This window comes from Neofelis nebulosa, chromosome 16 (assembly GCF_028018385.1).
Source record: "Neofelis nebulosa isolate mNeoNeb1 chromosome 16, mNeoNeb1.pri, whole genome shotgun sequence".
NCBI classification, from domain to species: Eukaryota; Metazoa; Chordata; class Mammalia; order Carnivora; family Felidae; genus Neofelis; species Neofelis nebulosa.
This window is the reverse complement of record NC_080797.1, coordinates 31,465,505-31,484,971: the sequence shown is the minus strand read 5'-3', so window position 1 is coordinate 31,484,971 and position 19,467 is coordinate 31,465,505. Positions and strand designations below refer to the sequence as shown.

At 43.4% G+C, this 19,467-nt stretch overlaps 1 protein-coding gene across 3 annotated transcripts in view; it reads left to right on the top strand.

The window, feature by feature from the left end:
• LOC131497274 (cytoplasmic phosphatidylinositol transfer protein 1-like) overlaps positions 1-19,467 on the top strand; it is a 138,289-nt gene that overhangs the window by 63,672 nt on the left and 55,150 nt on the right. The window lies entirely within an intron of this gene.

The following is a 19,467-nucleotide window of genomic DNA, read 5'->3' as shown; positions in this document are numbered from 1 at the left end:
AGAAGGTTAGGTTAGTGATTCGAGATCTTTCTTCTTTTTCACGAAATCTATTTACAGCTCTCGATTTCTCCTTACACCTGCTTTAGCTGCATCCCTGAAGCTTTGGTATGTTGTGTCTTAACTTTTATTCATCGAAAAGAAATTCCTAATTTCCTTTGTGGTTTCTTCTCTGAGTCATAGGCTGTTTAAGAGTGCGCCAGTTTTCTACATATTTGTGAATGTCTCCAATTTCTGACTTTATTCCATGTTGTCAGAGAACGTGCTTTGTATGAATTCAGTCCTTTCAAAATTATTGGAGTTTTGTTCTGTGGTCTAGCACATGGTCTATCCTGGAGACTGGTTCATGTGCGCTGTATTCTGCTGTGTTGGGTGGACCGGTCTATAGATATGTTAGGTCTGGTTGGCTTATAGTGTTGTTCACGCCTTCCGTTTCCATGTTGGTCTTCTGCCTAGCTGTTCTATCTGTTATTGAAATGGGGGGGTTGAGGTCTGTTTTTGCTTTATGTGTTTCAGGGCTCTGTTAGGGGCATACTATGTTTCTAGTTGTATCTTCGTGATAGATTGGCCCTTTCCCATCATGAAATGTCCTCTGTACCTTTGGTAACTTTTTTTGTTTTAAAATCTACTTTGTCGGATATTAGTATAGCTAATCCAACTTTCTTATGGTTATTGTTGGTATATTTTTTTCTGTCATTTTCAACCTATTTGTGACTTTGAAACTAAACTCTTCTATAGACAGCATATAGTTGGATCTTGTTTTTTTTGTTTGTTTGTTTTTGAGAGAGAGAGAGAGAGAGAGAGAGAGACTGCCTGCACGTGAGAGTGGAGAGTAGGGGAGGGACAGAGGGAGAGAGAATCTCAAGTAGTCTCCATGCTCTCGGCATGGTACCTGACACGGGGCCTGATCCCACAGCTATGAGATCGTGACTTGAGCCAAAATCAAGAGTTGGATGCTCAACTGATTGGGTCACCCAGGTACCCTGAATATATATATATATATATATATATATATATATACTATACATGGATATATTATATATATGAATATATATTATATATATGAATATATATGAACAGATACATAATATATGAATATATGAATAGATATGAATAGATATATAATATATGAATAGATATGAGTAGATAGATATAATATATGAATATATATGAATTCATTATATATGAATATATATGAATCTATTCATATATGAATAGATATGAATCTATATTATATATAATAGTTATATATATGAATATATCTATATCTGTATAGATAGATAGGGGGAGGGACAGAGAGAGGGGGAGGGACAGAGAGAGGGGGAGACACAGATTCTGAAGCAGGCTCCAGGCTCTGAGCTATCAGCACAGAGCCCAATGCGGGGCTCAAACTCACAAACCGTGAGATCATGACCTGAGCCGAAGTTAGACGCTTAACTGACTGAGCCACCCAGGCGCCCCTATACTATTGCTTTTTAAATCAGTTGAGACAGAAAAGGAGAAGAAATACGCATTTATACTTTTTTTTTTAAATATTATCTCCCCCTATGGGGCACCTGAGTGGCTCAGTTGGTTAAGGGTCTGATTTCAGCTCAGGTCATGATTTCAACAGTTTGGAGATCAAACTCCTCATCAGGTTCTCTGCTGTCAGCACAGACCCTGCTTTGGATTCTCTGTTTCCCTCTGTCTCTGCCCCTCCCTGCTCATGCTCTCTGTCTCAAAAATAAAAAAAACATAATATATATATTTATAATATATATTAATAAAATATATTAATGAAATATAATATAATTTATATATACATATGTGATTTATACATACATACATAATATACGTATATTGTCTCCCACCTATTTTGTTTTTAAAATATGCCTGTGTGGCTCAGTTGACTGAGCGTCTAACTCTTGATTTCGACACAGGTCATGATCCCAGGGTTGTGGGATCAAGCCCCATCTTGGACTCTGCACTGAGCGTGGAGCCTGCTTAGGATCCACTCTCTTTTTCCTTCTGCCTCTCTCCTCTGCTCATGCATGCACGCTCTGTCTGTCTGTCTCTCTCAAATAAAAAATAAAATAAAATAAAACACAGAAACCCCACAAAACAGTGCACAATCACAACCACAAAGGGAATTCTCTTCAGCCCTTCTGTTTCTTCCCCAACTCTAGAATGTGAGTGCTGTCCTACGGGACCGTTCGCTTTTAAACATAGGCGTCACCAGGCCACCCTTGGTTGCTCACCTGTCTGGATGTTTGATTTCCCCCAAAAGAGACAACAATGGTTAGGTTTCAGCCGGTGCATCATACCCTGACTTCCAGGCACAAGACCAGAAGACAGAACTGTGCTGAATTATAGTAAAAACAGGCTTGTATTAACCATCACTAGGCTAGAGCTTGAAAGTCAAAGCAAAGGAGAGAATTTTAATTGCCTTGATCATTTTGGCAAGATGATGTTTTATTTCTCTCCTGTGACTGTAAATTCTGTTTTTTGTTGTGCTTTTGTTTAATCTTGTTCTAATTATAAAAGTGCTGCATGCTCATTGAGACTTATTTAGGAAATTCAGAAGAAAGTAGAAATTCCATAACCTGGAGATTACTATTCTTAATATTTTAGAGTCTTTTCTCTCTCTCTGAACGTGTATGTTTGTATGTGCTTACAGTATTTAAATGGCATCCGAATTTGGATTTAGGTTGCCTTAAGCCTACGAGTTATAAAATAGGCCTGTTCCCATCTGCTTGCCTTGTCTGTGAATACAGCTTTGTCTTTGTCACCTAAGATTTAGTATGTAGTGCTCCCATCATTATTTTCTATTTTTTAATTGCGTGTAACTATAGTTTCGATGTCTACTCTGACCAGAAAGCTTATTGAAAAGTTCTTTTAAATTTCCAAGTGTTGGGGTTTGATTTAGACTTAGATATTTTTTTAGTGGAGTATTTTGTGACGTTGAGTCCTGTGTAGTTTCTTCTTGGAATTTATTTGGGTTTTTATGGTGGTTTATGACATGACTAATTTTTGTAAGCGTTGCGTGAACACATAAAAATAAAATATGGCCGATATTATCATGAATTAAAGGCACTTCTTTTTGTTTGTTGTCTGCTAAATCTTTGATCATCCTTTTATTATGACCATTTCTGTCTCATTTTGTTTTAGTTCTGCCTCTTGTAAGCAAAAAGTCACTGGGCCTTATTTTATAATCCCACATGAAAGTTATTTCCTTTTAATACGGAAGTGTAACTTACATTTATCATTATAGCTAATGGTACGGTCTTGTTTCATCTCATTTTATCTGTATTTTTATATCTTTTCTTTTAACAACTGCTGTTTTCTGTATGTACTGTGTCTTCTCTAGCAGTTTGCAAATTCATGTCCTGTTTTTAATTCTGGTGGTTACTTTTATGTGAGCATTCCTCAACCTTTCCGTTTTTGGATTGTCAAGGTCAAGGTAATCAGTACTTAGAGCAGTACTTTTTTTTTTTTTTTTTTTTAATATTTTTATTTATGTTTTGAGAGACGGAAGGAGACAGAGTGCGAGTGGGGAAGGGGCAGAGAGAGAGGGAGACCCAGGATCTGAAGCAGGCTCCAGGCTCCGAGCTGTCAGCACAGAGCCCGACGCGGGCTCGAACCCATGAGCCGTGAGATCATGACCTGAGCTGAAGTCGGACGCTTAACCGACCGAGCCACCCAGGCGCCCTCAGAGCCGTATTTATTATCTCTCCTCCATGTCCCCTTTCATGAACTTGCATGTCACTTCCACCTAAAATAATATGTGGAACTCAGAACGCTCTTAATACGTTTTGCATTGTACATTACGTTTAAGTTTTTAGTTTTTTTACTTTTTTTTTTTTCTTTCTTAAATTTTTTATCTTTATTTTTTATTTTTGAGAGACAGAGTGCGAGCGATGGAGGGGCCAGAGAGGGAGAGGGAACACAGGATCTGAAGGAAGCTCCAGGCTCTGAGCTGTCAGCACAGAGCCCGATGCAGGGCTGGAACTCACGAGCCGCAAGTTCATGACCTGGGCCGAAGTCGGATGCTCAAACCGATTGAGCCACCCAGGTGCCCGTAGTTTTTTTTACTTTACTTTACTTTTTATTTTTTTTACATTTAAGTTTTTAAAATGTCACAATATTATATCATATTTGCAATGATTATTTAGACATCACTGTTTTGCCGGTTTCAATGTACATCGTTAGATCTTCCAGACCTTGAGCTCTTAATTTTTATAGTTATTAGACATCTAGAAGAGATCTTCAAGTTGGTTTTTTTGGGGGAACACCTGTCAGGGCTGTGTGTGAGCCCTTTCACGCAAATGGCGGCTAGGTCATATGTAAAATTTTGGAGTCATTCTCTTTTACTCCCAAAGTTCATGTGCTGAAGTTTTTTATTTTATTTTATTTTTTATTTTTTATTATTATTTATTTATTGATTTATTGATTTATTGATTTATTGATTTATTGATTTATTTATTTTGGCCTTCGGGCCAGCAACGTCCGCCTCTGCATCTTTACCTACATAGCCTTGGAGCTTGCTGTCATGGCTTTAGGCTGCGTCTTTTGTCCAGTGGTTGGTCCCCTGTAGTAAGTCCATCCTTAGACCCTTTCCTGCCCTCATGGACGTGGAGATCGTGACCTTCGATCTCAGTCCCATTCTTTTCTTTTCCACTCTCTCTCCTTCCTCCCTCAAATCATTATGCTTGGCTGATAAAACTGTGCATCGGGTGGATATTAATTAGTGATACGGAAAGTTCACTTTCTTGTGGGCAAGTACATAAATCATATTAAACTGGCTTTTACCAACTGAAAAAATTTCAATATATTTTAATGTGAAGAGAAAACACTGAAGGAAGGAGATTCAGGAAAAGGTGACATGGGCTTTTACACAAATGTTCAGATTAGATGACACTAAAAATCTGTAGAAGGTTTCTGAACATAACCGTCTCCTTATAGATTTAAGACATTCTTTGTTTTTTCCTTTTTCTTTAAGGTTTTATTTAAATTCTAGTTAGTTAACATACGGTGCAATATTAGCTTCAGAAGTAGAATTTTTTTTTTAAGTTTATTTATTTATTTTGAGTGAGAGAGAGCACAAGTGGGGGAGGAACAGAGAGAGAGAGAGAGAGAGAGAGAGAGAGAGAGAGAGAGAGAATCCCGAGCAGGCTCTGCACTGTCAGCACAGAGTCTGATGCTGGGCTCAAACTCACGAACCGTGAGATCATGACCCGAGCTGAAATCAAAGATGGACGCTTAACCACCTGAGCCACCCAGGCGCCCCAGGAGTAAAAGTGACTCATCACTTACTCGTACCGCACCCAGTGCTCATCACAACGAATGCCCACTTTAATACCCGTCACCCATTTAGCCCATCCCCAGCCCACCTCCCTCCACCAACCCTCAGTTGATTCTCTATAGCTCAGAGTGTCCATTCTTTGTTTCTTTCCAAATCACTGCCTTCATCGTGGATTTGTCTTTGCAGAAGATGGAATGATCCCCATAGGCTGGAGGAAGCAGTAGTTTCATTTGATTTCATTGGGCTTACAAATTCTGCAAATATGTGTTACCACACAAGCAGAAAACAGTTTTTTCCCCATTTAAAAAATTTTCTGTTAATTGAATGATAAAGTCAATTGAGAACAGGATCTAGCTATTGATAATGCTTTGTCCTGATCATAACCATTCAATTCAACAAACATCTTCTGAATACTTACCAGGTGAAATGTACTGGGGGAGGCAGAAATTTTTGAAATTCTCATTCAGTAATTGGGGACTGATTAAATTATGCCCACACAAGGGGAGCGAATGCAACCATTAATAAGTTTTGAAGACTAAGGATACGAAAAATGCTGATAATATATGTTAAAAAAAGCACTTTACAAAGTGATCTATTCAGTATAATTTCCAATTTATCTACAACGTTTTTGAAACCTAAAAAGAAGGGGCACCTGGGTGGCTCAGTCGGTTGAGCAGCCGGCTTCGGCTCAGGTCACGATCTTGCGGTCCGTGAGTTCGAGCCCCGCGTCGGGCTCTGTGCTGACAGCTCAGAGCCTGGAGCCTGTTTCGGGTTCTATGTCTCCCTCTCTCTGACCCTCCCCCGTTCATGCTCTGTCTCTCTCTGTCTCAAAAATAATTTAGCGTTAAAAAAAAAAAAAAAAAAGAATATGTACCTAAACGTTAATGTTATTTCTGGATGAGTAAAAAAACCTCAAACTTTTTCCATATTCTAATTTCTCTATGATGAAAAAAGTTCATTTTGTAACCAGATGATCGTATGATTTCGTTGTTTTGTTGTTTTTAAAGTTTTTATTTAAAAAAAATTTTTTTGGGGGGGCACCTGGGTGGCTCAGTCGGTTAAGCGTCCGACTTCAGCTCAGGTCATGATCTCGTGGTCCGTGAGTTCGAGCCCTGCATCGGGCTCTGTGCTGACAGCTCGGAGCCTGGAGCCTGTTTCCGATTCTGTGTCTCCCTCTCTCTCTGCCCCTCCCCCGTTCATGCTCTGTCCCTCTCTGTCTCAAAAATAAATAAAACATTAAAAAAAAATTTTTAAAAAAAATTTTTTTTAAATTTTGAGCGAAAGAGAGTGAGGGAAGGGGGGGGGAGCGGGGAGGAGAGAAAATCCCAAGCAAGCTCAGCACTGTTGGTACAGAGTCCAATGTGGGGCTCAAACTCATGAACCTACGAGATCACGACCTGAGCCGAGATCAAGTGTCAGAGGCTTAACCGACTGAGCCACCCACGTGTCCCTTGTTGTTTTTAAAGGATGTATGCCTGCTGTATAGGATTATGGGAAATGGGCACATTTATCCCCACTCCAGGGATCGATTCGGATCTCTCAGAAAAGGTGGGATTGCATGTGGTCTTTGAAGGGAGACCATAAGCCAATATTCAGAAAGAACAACACATACACCAAGAGAAAGACGCTGGTTAGGAACACGTGCACACATGTGCATCACAGATGAACCGAGCGGCTGGACCAGGTGGGGTGAGTCGGGAGAGCATCAGGGTGAGCTGGGGAGAGCACTGGAAACTTCAGTAAGAGGTTCGGATTTTGCTCTGAACACTGGACAAAATCATTAAAGGTTTTAGATTTGGGGCAAGAGACTCAGATGAGGAGTAGATCTGTGTTTTAGACAGATGGTTCTGGAAAGGAGTGACGAGTAGGGCAAAGGGAAGGCTGGGAAACACTTAGAAGGTATGCTCCTGGTGTCTTCTGTTTTTTCTGGCTGATCCTGAATTTTTCAGACATCTTCCCGAATTTTTCTTGCTTCCTCTCTCCCTTAATTGTTGCGTCCTCCTGAGTACTGTGTACTGTCCCCATGATTCCCCCGCTATACCCACCTTCAGAATGCTGTTGGTTTCAGTCCCGAGCTCCAGCCCGGATCTCTTTCCTTGGCTCAAAGGCTCCAAACCAGTATGTGTTTAATTATGTCCAGTTCACCTTCACCTGCTGACTCCCCAGCCTCCCAGAAATGTCTTTCTTCCCAAGTCTGCTTCTCTCTCTCCTCTATCTAGACCCTGGGCATAGTCTCCATTTCCCCATCCTACCCGTTCCTGAAGACTGAAACTTGGCATGTCCTCACAAAAGACGCAGAAGGACAAATATTGTGTGATTCTACTTAAAAAAGATCCCTAGAATAGTCGAATTCATAGAGACAGAAATTAGAACAGTGGTTGCCAGGGGCTGGGAAGGGAGGGAATGGGGAGTGAGATTTTAATGGGGACAGAGTTTCTGTTTGGGGATGATAAAAAAGGTTGGTGATGGTTGCACAATATTGTAACAGTAATTAGTGCCACTGAATGGTACACTAAAAAATGGTTAAAATGGTCAATTTTATGTTGTGTATATATTACCACAATTAAAAATTTTTTTTAAATAATAAAGCCTGTTTGGCCTGGTTTGAATTAGTTTCTCCCGGTCTTATTTGACAATGGAAGCCTGTATCAAAAGAAAAAGTGTTCTAAAGTGTAACATATATTCGCATCATTTAGATGTTGAAGGAACACGCTTTGGGCAACGTTCCCACATTTTTGGGAACAGAGAAGAGGAATTAAGTTCCTCATTGCCTCACACCCTGTTGGAACTCAATGCATTTCCTTCAGAAATGTTATTAGAAATGGTGATTAGGCTTTTCCTTAGGGCAATTACGGGTCAGCTAGTTTCTGTGCCGACCTAATATCGTTATTTCTATGGGAGAGGGTATTTGGAGCTTTAGCCTGAAAAGGAAATTCTAGAACACTGTTCACTCACATTGGAGAGAGTTTTATTTCGACAGGTCTAAGTGCACAGTCTGCTCGCTTTATATTTTGAAGGATAGGCGGTTCCACCTGTTTTGGGGGTAACTTCCAGTTTCTGGTCACTGTCACCAGTCTGGAGGTGTTGAAACTCAGGTTTGAGCACAGGGAATTGTGTGAGTGAGAGAGGTACCGAAATGGGCAGCTTGGGGCGTTGCATTTCTTCCTCCATTCGCCTCTGTCTCAGGACCCAGACCCATCTGGGTCTGAGGCAGGAAGTACTTTAGAGGCTCCGCCCACTTGAAGGCTTCATGTCTTAAACCCACCTGCCGATCTGAGAATCAGAGCCACACTCAGGTTCCGTTGGCGACCGTGTTGCTCGCTTTCAGGACCACCCTGACCTGGCCTTGTCACTGACTCCTATATCCTGAGATGTTCAGAATTGACATGCTCACCCTCTTCTTTCTGAGCCCCCTTCCTGCCCTGCTTAGATGCCTGACCTTTTGCTTTGGTTGCCTTTCTGAATTTGTTTCGGGAATCCATATAATGCCCCAAGACTGCACATCTCAAGAGGGTGCCCTTGTGCAGTGCACAACCTATGTGGCTGACCATGTCCTAAAGACTCCCAGGTCTTTGTCTATCTACCCTCCTCCCCAGGAACTGGAATCCTGCCCTGAAATTTCAGCATAGGGCCACGTTTCTAATGTCAGCTTATTTCTTTACTTGGAATGTACGTGCTTCTTGTGAAAACTTCCAACCTTATAGAAGTACATTTCCCACAGTCCTCTCTTAGGTAATTGTGATTAAAAATTGGCTATATATATATATATATATATATATTCTTTTAGGTTTTTTTTTCCCCCTCCCTGTTCAGGTACTAGTAGGCATGTCTGTACTTTTTTCTCATGTGTGTGCACTTGACTGAAACTCTTCCTATTCCTACTATTTTGCAGCTTACTTTTTTTTTCCCACTTAACTATGCATCTGGGACATCTTTCCATTTTGGCAAGTAGAGATCTCTTTCATGATTTAATGTCTGTATTGTATTTCATTATTTGGATGTACCTTGATTTATCTAAGCGGTCCCACTGATGGACAACTGGAGTTTTTCCAGCTTTCTTTCTACTGCATATCATGTAGCCGTGAAGAATCTTAAGCATATAAATCTTTGCACAATTGCATAAGAGCTTCTCTGGAAGAAATTCCTAGGTAGAGTGGCTAGGTCAAACAGTATAAACATCTTAAATTTTAATTGCCGGATCATCTTCCTAACCACCTTGCTCCCCCCAGCAGTGTGGTTCAGGATTTGTTCCCTCCACCTCACCAACACTGGGTAGCCTTTTAAAGCTTTACTAATCTGATAGGTGTTGAGTTTGCATTAAACAATTTTTTTTTTCACTTGTTCCCTCATGGCTAAACTGAGGCGATACCGGTGACCCAAGGTTAAAAGTTTTACGTTTTTCACTTGTTTATGGGCCCGTTTTATTTCATTAGGTTCCCGCCCAGACCTCTACTGACTATACACTTTTATTCTATATTTCAGTCCGTTCTCTCCTTCAGACCACTCCCTGCCTCAAAGCTGCAGAGCGATGCCCAGCCCAGGACTTGCAGTGGGAAAGACTCGGGTCACCCCCTAGCTCCACAGATGGTGTGACCTTTGACACTTTCCTTAACTTCTCTGTGTGCCCCGCCCCCGCCCCATGTCCTCATTTGAAAACTGAGATGCTAATTTGTCTTTCAGGATTAAATGGGGTAATTTTTATGTAAAGCACTTAGCCCTTGCCTCTTCCTGTGTAAATGTTCAGGAAATACTAATCACTGTTATTATTGTTCTAATAAGTTGTGCCCTTTGTTTTCTAACTTAAGCTTTCTGACCAGTAGCAATATTGAGATGGCGAAGGATTTACGGTGCTCAGATATTTACGGTGTTTTATATCTTCCTCTTCCCCTTTCCCATAACCGCCCTGAGCCTCAAGCACTAATGAAGTTGCTTGCCTCTAAATGTCACCCTTGGCAGCATGATTCTGACCAAGCACCTCCGTTCTTTCTTTTTATCGTAACTGAGTTACATGTAATTGGATGTTAAAACCATATGGCTAAAGGTAGCTGCTTACGAATTTTTTATGTTTATTCAGAGGGTTGTGAGGTTTGTGATTTAAAAAAAATTTTTTTAATGTTTATTTATTTTTGAGAGAGAGAGACACACACATACACGCGCGCACACACACACACACACACACACACACACACACACAGAGCGCGATTGGGGGAGGGACAGAGAGAGAGGGAGACACAGAATCCAAAGCAGGCTCCAGGCTCCGAGCTGTCAGCACAGAGCCCAACGCGGAGCTCGAACCCACTGAGGGCAAGATCATGACCTGAGCAGGAGTCAGTTGCTTAACCAATTGAGCCACCCAGGCGCCCCTGTGTTTTGTTTTGTTTCGTTTTGTGTTTTTTTTTTAATTTTTTTTTTTAACGTTTATTTACTTTTGAGACAGACAGAGACAGAACATGAACAGGGGAGGGGCAGAGAGAGAGAGGGAGACACAGAATCTGAAACAGGCTTCAGGCTCTGAGCTGTCAGCACAGAGCCTGACGCGGGGCTCGAACCCACGGACCGTGAGATCATGACCTGAGCTGAAGTCGGACGCTCAACTGACCAAGCCACCCAGGCGCCCCTGTTTCGTTTTGTTTTAATCTAAGCCAACATTTAGAAGTTAGGCCATTAATATAAAAATCGAGATTTCTAGGGGCGCCTGGGTGGCTCAGTCGGTTGAGCGCCGACTTCGGCTCAGGTCATGATCTCGCGGTCCATGAGTTCGAGCCCCGCATCGGGCCCCTGTGCTGACAGCTCAGAGCCCGGAGCCTGTTTCAATTCTGTGTCTCCCTCTCTCTGACCCTCCCCCATTCATGCTCTGTCTCTCTCTGTCTCAAAAATAAATAAACGTTAAAAAAAAAAAATCTAGATTTCTAGCTTTTCTGGAGAAATAGTTTGGAGATGTTGGCAAGCATCCACGAGAGCTGGGTTGCTGCTACCTTCTGTAGACAGGGCATGGGTTCTCCAGGTTTCCAGGCCATGCCGTTTTCTGTCCTCTCCAACCCGTGCAGCTGGGTATCGTTGGTAATTCATCACCACAAGGCCCTGTTGTTTTCGAAACCATAGAGGAATATTTCTTGGTACCCATGTACCAAGGTAAAAATATTAAAACAAGCATATTTCTATGTATAGGCGAGTGATATTCCCAAGTGTTTAATTTGCTGAGGAATTATGTCGTTTTAGCCATGGGTTTCATTCACTGACCCCACCCCACCTGCCAAGGCAATGAACATGTGATTCATGTATGAATCAGTTCTAACAGCCTGCCCCTACAGGGCTTTCTTTCTCACTTTCTCTCCTCCTGTTACCCCAATAGTTCTCAGTCTTAAACTGGACGTTTTTTAAAAATACTCAGGCCTGGGTGTTGGGGTGTTTTACCCTCTGCCTCACTGCTTTCCTAAAGAGCGGAAGAACCTCCTTGGAGGGGTCAAGAGAGGAACGTCTATTGGACTTCTGTCTAGGAGCGTCATCTGTCTTCCTTGGCGTATACTGTCTCTTGGGAACTCCAGGATTCCCCTCAGAACTGCGGGTTGTAAGTTCTGGGATTCTTGGACTCTGAGGTTGCCCTGCCTGGAAGGGCCGATGGGCGAATGAGACTGGCCATGCCCTAGTTCTCATAAAGGAGAGGAGCACTTCCATTCTTTTCTTTCCTGTGTTCTCTTCTTTGTTTGTTTGTTTGTTTGTTTATTTTTTAGTATTTATTTATTTTTGAGAGAGACAGAGACAGAATGCGAGTGGGTTAGGGGCAGAGAGAGAGGGAGACACAGAATCCGAAGCAGGCTCCAGGCTCTGAGCGGTCAGCACAGAGCCCGATGCGGGGCTTTGGACCCACGAGCTATGAGATCATGACCCGAGCCGAAGCCGGACACTCAACCGACTGAGCCATCCAGGCGCCCCTTTCCTGTGTTCTTTTCTCTGGATCCATCCTTTGGTCTCAGAGTAACAACACAGGGCCGGGCTCTGACCGTGGACTTGGGGATGGTGCATCCGTGCCGCGGGTGTGGCTGTAGGCCCTGGCACAGCTCTCCCTGGGCAACAAGAACCTACCAGCTCCAGGTGGTGGAGGCCCATTCACCGGGGCTTGGGATCCACATGGGGGTTGAGGCCAAAGCTTCACCCAGTGGGTATCCGTACTCACTCAACTGGAGCTGCCTCTTGACCCGTTTCCCCCCAAATGTGGTCTAGTTGGGGACCTGGGTGCCACCATCAATCCCGAGTATCCTGGTACTGACCCCTCGCGCCTCCCTGCCAGCACGTACAGAACGAAATACTCCACCTGTGCTCCCAGACAGCCTGTCCTTCCTTTTAGAGTGTTTATATTTTACCATCATTTTTTGTTTACATGTCTGTTTCCCTTACTGGAATCTAAGCTCCCCGATTGCCTGTTACCATATTAATGTCCTCGGTACCCAGGACATAACTGATGTTCCATAAATATTTCCTAAGGGATTTAGGTCTTAAAAATTTTATTGACTTTTGCTATATGAAAAACTTCTCTGGGTGCCGTGGGAATATAAGAAGGTCAAAATGCAGTTTGTATTCTGAAGGAGTTCATTATCCAGTTAATAACCTTCATTTATACATTCAGTTATTCAACATTTCTTTCTTTCTTTCTTTCTTTCTTTCTTTCTTTCTTTCTTGCTTTCTTGCTTTCTTGCTTTCTTGCTTTCTTGCTTTCTTGCTTTCTTGCTTTCTTGCTTTCTTGCTTTCTTTTTTTTTCCTAAGTAATCTCTACACCCAGTGTGGGGCTTGACCTCACAACCCTGAGATCAAGAGTCGGGTGCTGCATTGACCGAGCCGGCCAGGCGCCCCCAGTTCTGCACCATTTCTAAGGTCTGGCTAGCTTGGCCCTGGGGATGTAAAGTTACCGAGGTGTGTAGCCTAGTGTCAAATGGCTTCCAGTCTAGTAGGGGAGACAGATATAAAACACACACGCCATAATGTGAAAGTGCAATGATACAATTTCTAGTAACGGTTACATATATAGAGTAAAACATAAGTAGCTCAAAACCATAAGGGAAGAACTATCACAAAGCAGTGCACGGCTTAGGTGGTTGTTAGGGGGAAATAAAGCTCAACTTTCCTATCGGAGACCAAGGGCCACTTAGAAGTGTCTGCTGGGAATGGGGCTCCACTGTGAAATCAGTGATCCATGGCATGTGGCAGTACAGCAAAGGCCCTGAGATAGCCTGCATTAAAAAACCCATCCAGGGGCCCCGGTGGCTCGGCCGGTTAAGCGTCCAACTCTTGGTCTCAGCTCAGGTCATGGTCTTGAGGTTCGTGAGTTCGAGCCCCGCGTGGGGCTCTGTACGAATGGTGCGGGAGCCTGTGTGGAATTCTGTCTCTGCTCTCTGCTCCTCCCCTGCTTGTGCTCTGTCTCTCTCTGTCTCTCAAAATAAATAAATAAACTAAAAAAAAAAAAAAATTAAAAAAAAAAAAAACCATCCAACTGTGTTTGACTTAGTGTTTCCCACACTCACTTGAAACAGTCACTCACTTGACTGTGGAGCTCTTTTTCCCTCACCATTTTAACATCCTTTGGAACTGTCATTCCTTCAAATCATTGAGGGAAATGCCAATGTAGGTACCATCTGTAATTAGACAGTTGGTGGGTCTTCACGTTTTGGGGGCGCATGGACCTTTTTAGAATTAATGGTGGGGGGGAGGATTGTACACCATCTATGCGTTCCTTGAAGCCTGTCCAAGACCGCTGTCCATGGTCAGGGACGGAAAAGAAGGGCGCAGATCCCAGTAAGAGGGATGCCTGTGGACCAGGACAAAAGAGGCTGGAAAAGATGGTCCTGGATCAATGCCAGTCACTTTGGAAGGGGGTGGGGAGAGGTTGTGCAGGGAGAGGGGGCCACAGCGGAGTCGGGGAGGCCAACTGCGTAAAGGCTGAAATGCCTGGCACAGAACAGCAGTCCTTAATGACCAACTGACTATGAAGGTCAAGGGAGAGCCGAGGCCAAAGATGACTTTACCGACAGAGACTAGCGTTCTAGTAGGATTATTTACAGAAAACAGCAACTTCTTGCGGCTGAAACTTCATTCAACATGTCAAAACCGATGTCGGTGTCGTGTTGAAATGCCCCACCTGGCCTTTATTAACTAGTGCCGAATCTCCCCAAGTGAAAATTCACTGTAAGAACCGAATTCGCCATCTAACTGGGCATCCTACCTTGAACAGTTAAAAATCAGATTGGTCTGACTTCTAATTTTAGAAGGAATCAGGCTGACCTTCATTGCGCTGTTGCTAACTGGAGCCCGTTACCTGGGTGACTAGATTTACAATATGTCAGTATGCAAATACCATCTGCCCAAGAGGAGGAAGGAAGAAAGGCCTTCCTCCTCTGGGGGGTTGTCAGCAGTTCTGGAACTGTCTTCCTCTGGGAATGGGGCGGAGGGCAGAGAAAGAAGAGAAAGGAAAACCAGGGACGACGTGATTTTTCCAGGAGTTTGTGGTTTGCCTTGTGGACAGTCCTATAAGGCACATTATTAGGGGGCGATCTATAGGTGGGGTTGAGATTTTTTTACCTTGCTTCTGGAGGAGTGAGCAGAAAGGGTCATTGATACTACACACCCAGTGTGTCCCCAAACCCTCTGATTCAGATCCATTGCAATAGCTTAATGAAGTCTTTGAATAGATGATTCCGTCCTCCACAGCGCATTTAGGAATCTAATTTCCAATGGATAGGAGCGTATGAGCTAGATAGGGAACCCGCTGCCTTTCTTGGGCGCGCTCTCATGAAGGGTGAACTAGAAGGGGATAGTCCATTTCATTTTCCTGCACGATGGGTTGACTGGGTGAGCCGAAGGGATTTTCTCCCATAGAATCTCTATATTCAGCCCTCGTCCTGTGTGTTGTTCCAGGCTGGGGTTTAGAATCCCATTTGGAAACATTCAAATCCGAAGGCAGGCAACTTCTCTTCCTTTTCGCGAAATAACTGTCACATCAGCCGTCGGCTCCAGAAATGTCTTCCACCCACGCATTTTGTGCGTCCAAATTAGATGGACTCATTAATTTAAATTTTTACTTTAAAATCTCGGGGATTTCTGTGAGTGGGTATGCTTCTTTTAATTGCCGTGTGTCACGATGTGTGTAGGAGGAAGGCTTTCCAGGACGAGGGCTGAGAACCTTAGGCTCCTGGCTTCTAATTTTGTCCCCGCTGCTAACTCCCCCTGTGACCTCTTCTCTCCTTGCTCTCTTCGGTACTGCTGTCTCCCACCTCTTTAAAAAACTCTTCCTAGGGGCGCCTGGGTGGCGCAGTCGGTTAAGCGTCCGACTTCAGCCAGGTCACGATCTCACGGTCCGTGAGTTCGAGCCCCGCGTCGGGCTCTGGGCTGATGGCTCGGAGCCTGGAGCCTGTTTCCGATTCTGTGTCTCCCTCTCTCTCTGCCCCTCCCCCGTTCATGCTCTGTCTCTCTCTGTCCCAAAAACTAAATAAAAAACGTTGAAAAAAAAAAAATTTTAAAAAACTCTTCCTAATATCAACCTGAAACTGTCAGCAGCACGGGAGGGTGAGGAAACTCACGTTCCTTACAGGGTACTTTTTCCAGCCTTATAAATAAATAACCTTTTATCTGGATGCCACACAAGTGGCCGAGGAGATTATGCCAGAGACAGGGGACAGTGAATCCTGGAGCCGGACTCCCTGGGTTCAAATCCCAACTCAACTGCTTCATAGCTTTGGGCAAGTTGTGCAGCCTGTCTGTGCACCAGTTTCCTTATCTGTAAAATGGGGATAAAAATACTTAACCTACCTTGGGGCGCCTGGCTGGTTTAGAAGAGCATGCAACTCTTGATCTCGGGGTTGTGAGTTCAAGCCCCATGTTGGGTGTAGAGATTACTTTGTTTGTTTGTTTGTTTGTTTGTTTGTTTGTTTTGAGAGAGAGGGAGAGAGAGAGAGCAAGCCAAGCGGGGGGCAGAGAAAGCGGGAGAGAGAAATCCCAAGCAGGCTCCACACTTGTAGCGCAGAGCCCGATGCAGGGCTCGAACTCACAAACTGTGAGATCATGACCTGAGCCGAAAGCAAGAGTCGGACGCTTACCTGACTGAGCCACCCCGGCACCTGGGTGTAGGGATTACTTAAACATAAAAATCTTCAAAACAAAACAAAACACAAAACACTTACCTAGCTCAAAGGGTTGTTAAGGATTGAAGACGTATAAACAGTTTAGAACCCTGCTGACCTAGAGAAGTTAGAACAGGGTGGTGGCTTTTATTTTTGTTATTATTTTATATTTTTATTATTTTATTTTATTATTGTTACTTTTTATTATTATTATTATTATTTCTGTTGTGCATCGACAGGGCTCCTGGGAAGAAGTGACATTTTGCTGTGGGCAAGGAAGTGTGTAGGATTTGCTTGTAGGCTGTGACCTCCCCCCCTCTTCTTGCCAAGCTAGTGCCATCTAGGCACAGGTGAAGCCTTTTTTCCCCATGAGACGCCTCCTGGGTAACCGCAGACCCCGCTGCTCTGCTCCATTCCTAACTCCTTCTCCACTTCCCGTCTGTGCCACATAATCAGTAGATTTGGATGTGCTACTGAAGCTTCTAATAGTCTGTTGTGTCCAGTTTAGCTCTCCGTTGGTAATGAAAAGAGGCCATGTGGCTGGATAGTTGCCCATGGTATTTGTCCATTGGATGTGCCCACGTGTAAAATAACGGTGACGGAAGCAAAGAAAACCTTACCCTTCCGTAGCTTACTCTTGGCTTTCGAAGTCACTTGTTTGACTTTTCTTGTTTCTACAAGTAACTTAACACCTGTCACCCAAAAAGTAAGGATGACACGTTATCGGCAGGGATGTAAAATGGGGCGGCTGCTACAGAGAACAGTTTGACGGTTCCTCAACAGGTTAAACACAGAGTTGCCATGTGGCCCAGCCGTTCCACCCCTAGGTGTCTACCCAAGAGAACTGAAGACGTGTGACCTACGTCCACACAAAGGCTGGTACACATTATGTTTATAGCAGCATTATTTATACTAACCCAAAAGTAGAAACAACCCAGATGTCTATCAGCTGAGGAATGAACAAAATGTGGTGTTTCCATGCAATGGAACATTATTTGGTTTAAAAAAAAAAAGGAAGGAAGGAAATACTGATACATACTACGACATGGATGAATCTTAAAAACACGATTCTAGGGGCCCCTGGGGGGGCTTAGTCGTTTGAGCTTCTGACTTTGGCTCGGGTCATGGTCTCGCAGTTCGTGAGTTCAAGCCCCACATCAGGCTCTCTGCTCTCCGCAGCGGAGCCCGTTTCAGAAACTGTCCCTGTCTCTCTTTGTCCCTCCGCTGCTTTCACTCTCCGTCTCTGTCTCTCTCTCAAAAATAAATAAACATTAAAAAAATATTCTAAATTAAAGAAGTAGTCACAAAAGGCCACATGTTGAATGATACCATCGGTATAAAATATCCAGAGTAGGCATATCCCTAGAGACAGAACATACGTTGGTGGTTGATAGGAGCTGGGAGGAGGGAAGGGTGGGGTGTGACTGAAAATGTTCCGGAACTAGATAGCGGTGATAGTTGTACAGCCCTGTGAATGTACTAAAAACCACTGAATTGTGTACTCAAAAAAAAAAAAAGAAAAAAAAAAAAGGTATGAGAAGATCTGTATAATCTATTGCCGAGTTTCAAGTCATTTCCAGGGTTACTTTTTCAAGAGTAGCTGTCACCTGAAATAGAATAAGAAGTGACTTACTTAATTTGCAAGAAAAAAAAAAAAAGAAAAATTAAAATTACCAAGAATGGCTTTTCACCCCAAACCTTTGAATATAAACCATACACATGTGTTATAAGTCAGTTCTCAGGACTCAAACAGTTACTTGTACACCAATGTTTGTAACAGCGTTACTCACAATAATAGCCAAAGGGTGGAAACAACCCAAATATCCATCAGCAGATGTATGGATAAACAAAATGTGGTCTATCCATGCCATGGACTATTAGCCTTAAAAAACAATGAAATTCTGGCACTCGCTACAACATGGATGAACCTTGAAGACATTATGCCCAAGTGAAAGAAGCCGGACACAAAAGGACACACACATGTTGTGTGATTCCACTCATACGAGGTACCTAGAATAGCCAAGTCCATACATAGAGACAGACAGGAGATTAGAGGTCATGGGGGTGGGGGGAGGAGTTGGGAGGGATTGGAAGTTGTTGTCCGATGAGTATGGAGTTTCTTCTTGAGATGATGAAAAAGTCTGGGAATGGGTGGTGGTCGTGGTCGAACAACATCGTGAATGTACTTAACAGCACTGAATTGTACATTTAAAACTAGTTAAAACGATGGGGCGCCTGGGTGGCTCAGTCGGCTAAGCGTCCGACTTCGGCTCAGGTCATGATCTTACAGTTTGTGAGTTCGAGTCCCGTGTCGGGCTCTGTGCTGACAGTTTGGAGCCTGGAGCCTGCTTTGGATTGATTCTGTGTCTCCCTCTCTCTCTGCCCCTCCCCCACTTGTGCTCCGTTTCTCAAAAATGAATAAATGTAAAAAAAATTTTTTTTAAACTGAAAACGGTCGATTTTGGTAATGTATATTTTACCACAGTAAAAAAAAGGGGGGGGGGGTAAGGATCCTATGAAGACCAACACTTCCTGCTCATTTTGTTTGTCACATTCTCTTTGCTGTCAACCCTTTGAAACTGGATACATTCTCTTTCATCCTGGCGTTGCCTTGGGGACTTGTTGGGGGGGGGGCGGGGGTGCCGGAACAAGGATACAGAGAGTCAGAAGGGCCACCGGTTGGCCTCAAAGTTGCTGGTTGATAAACTACCTCTCCAGGTCATAAGTCCAGAATGCAAGAGGAGCTCAGAAGATAGATTTCTTAACGTAGTAATTTCTGAAATTGTACCCGATTTCCTCTGTCTTGCCTATTTCATTCAGTGTCTCAGGAGAGCAGGATTTGACTGCCATTTGCCTTTCTCTATCAGTTATCTGCTTCTTTTAAGCAAGGACGAAACACCCTCAGGCTGCCATTGCCATTAACGAATAGTGCCTTCCCTGCAGCCAGCCAAGTACCCTACAAATGCCGGCTGCCTCTGGGCTACAGGTACCATGAGTGTGCAGCCTGGGGCCTCTCTTCCAAAGCGAGGTGAAGAAAGGTATTGGAACTTTCCAAACTTAGATCCCCGGTTACAACCTGGT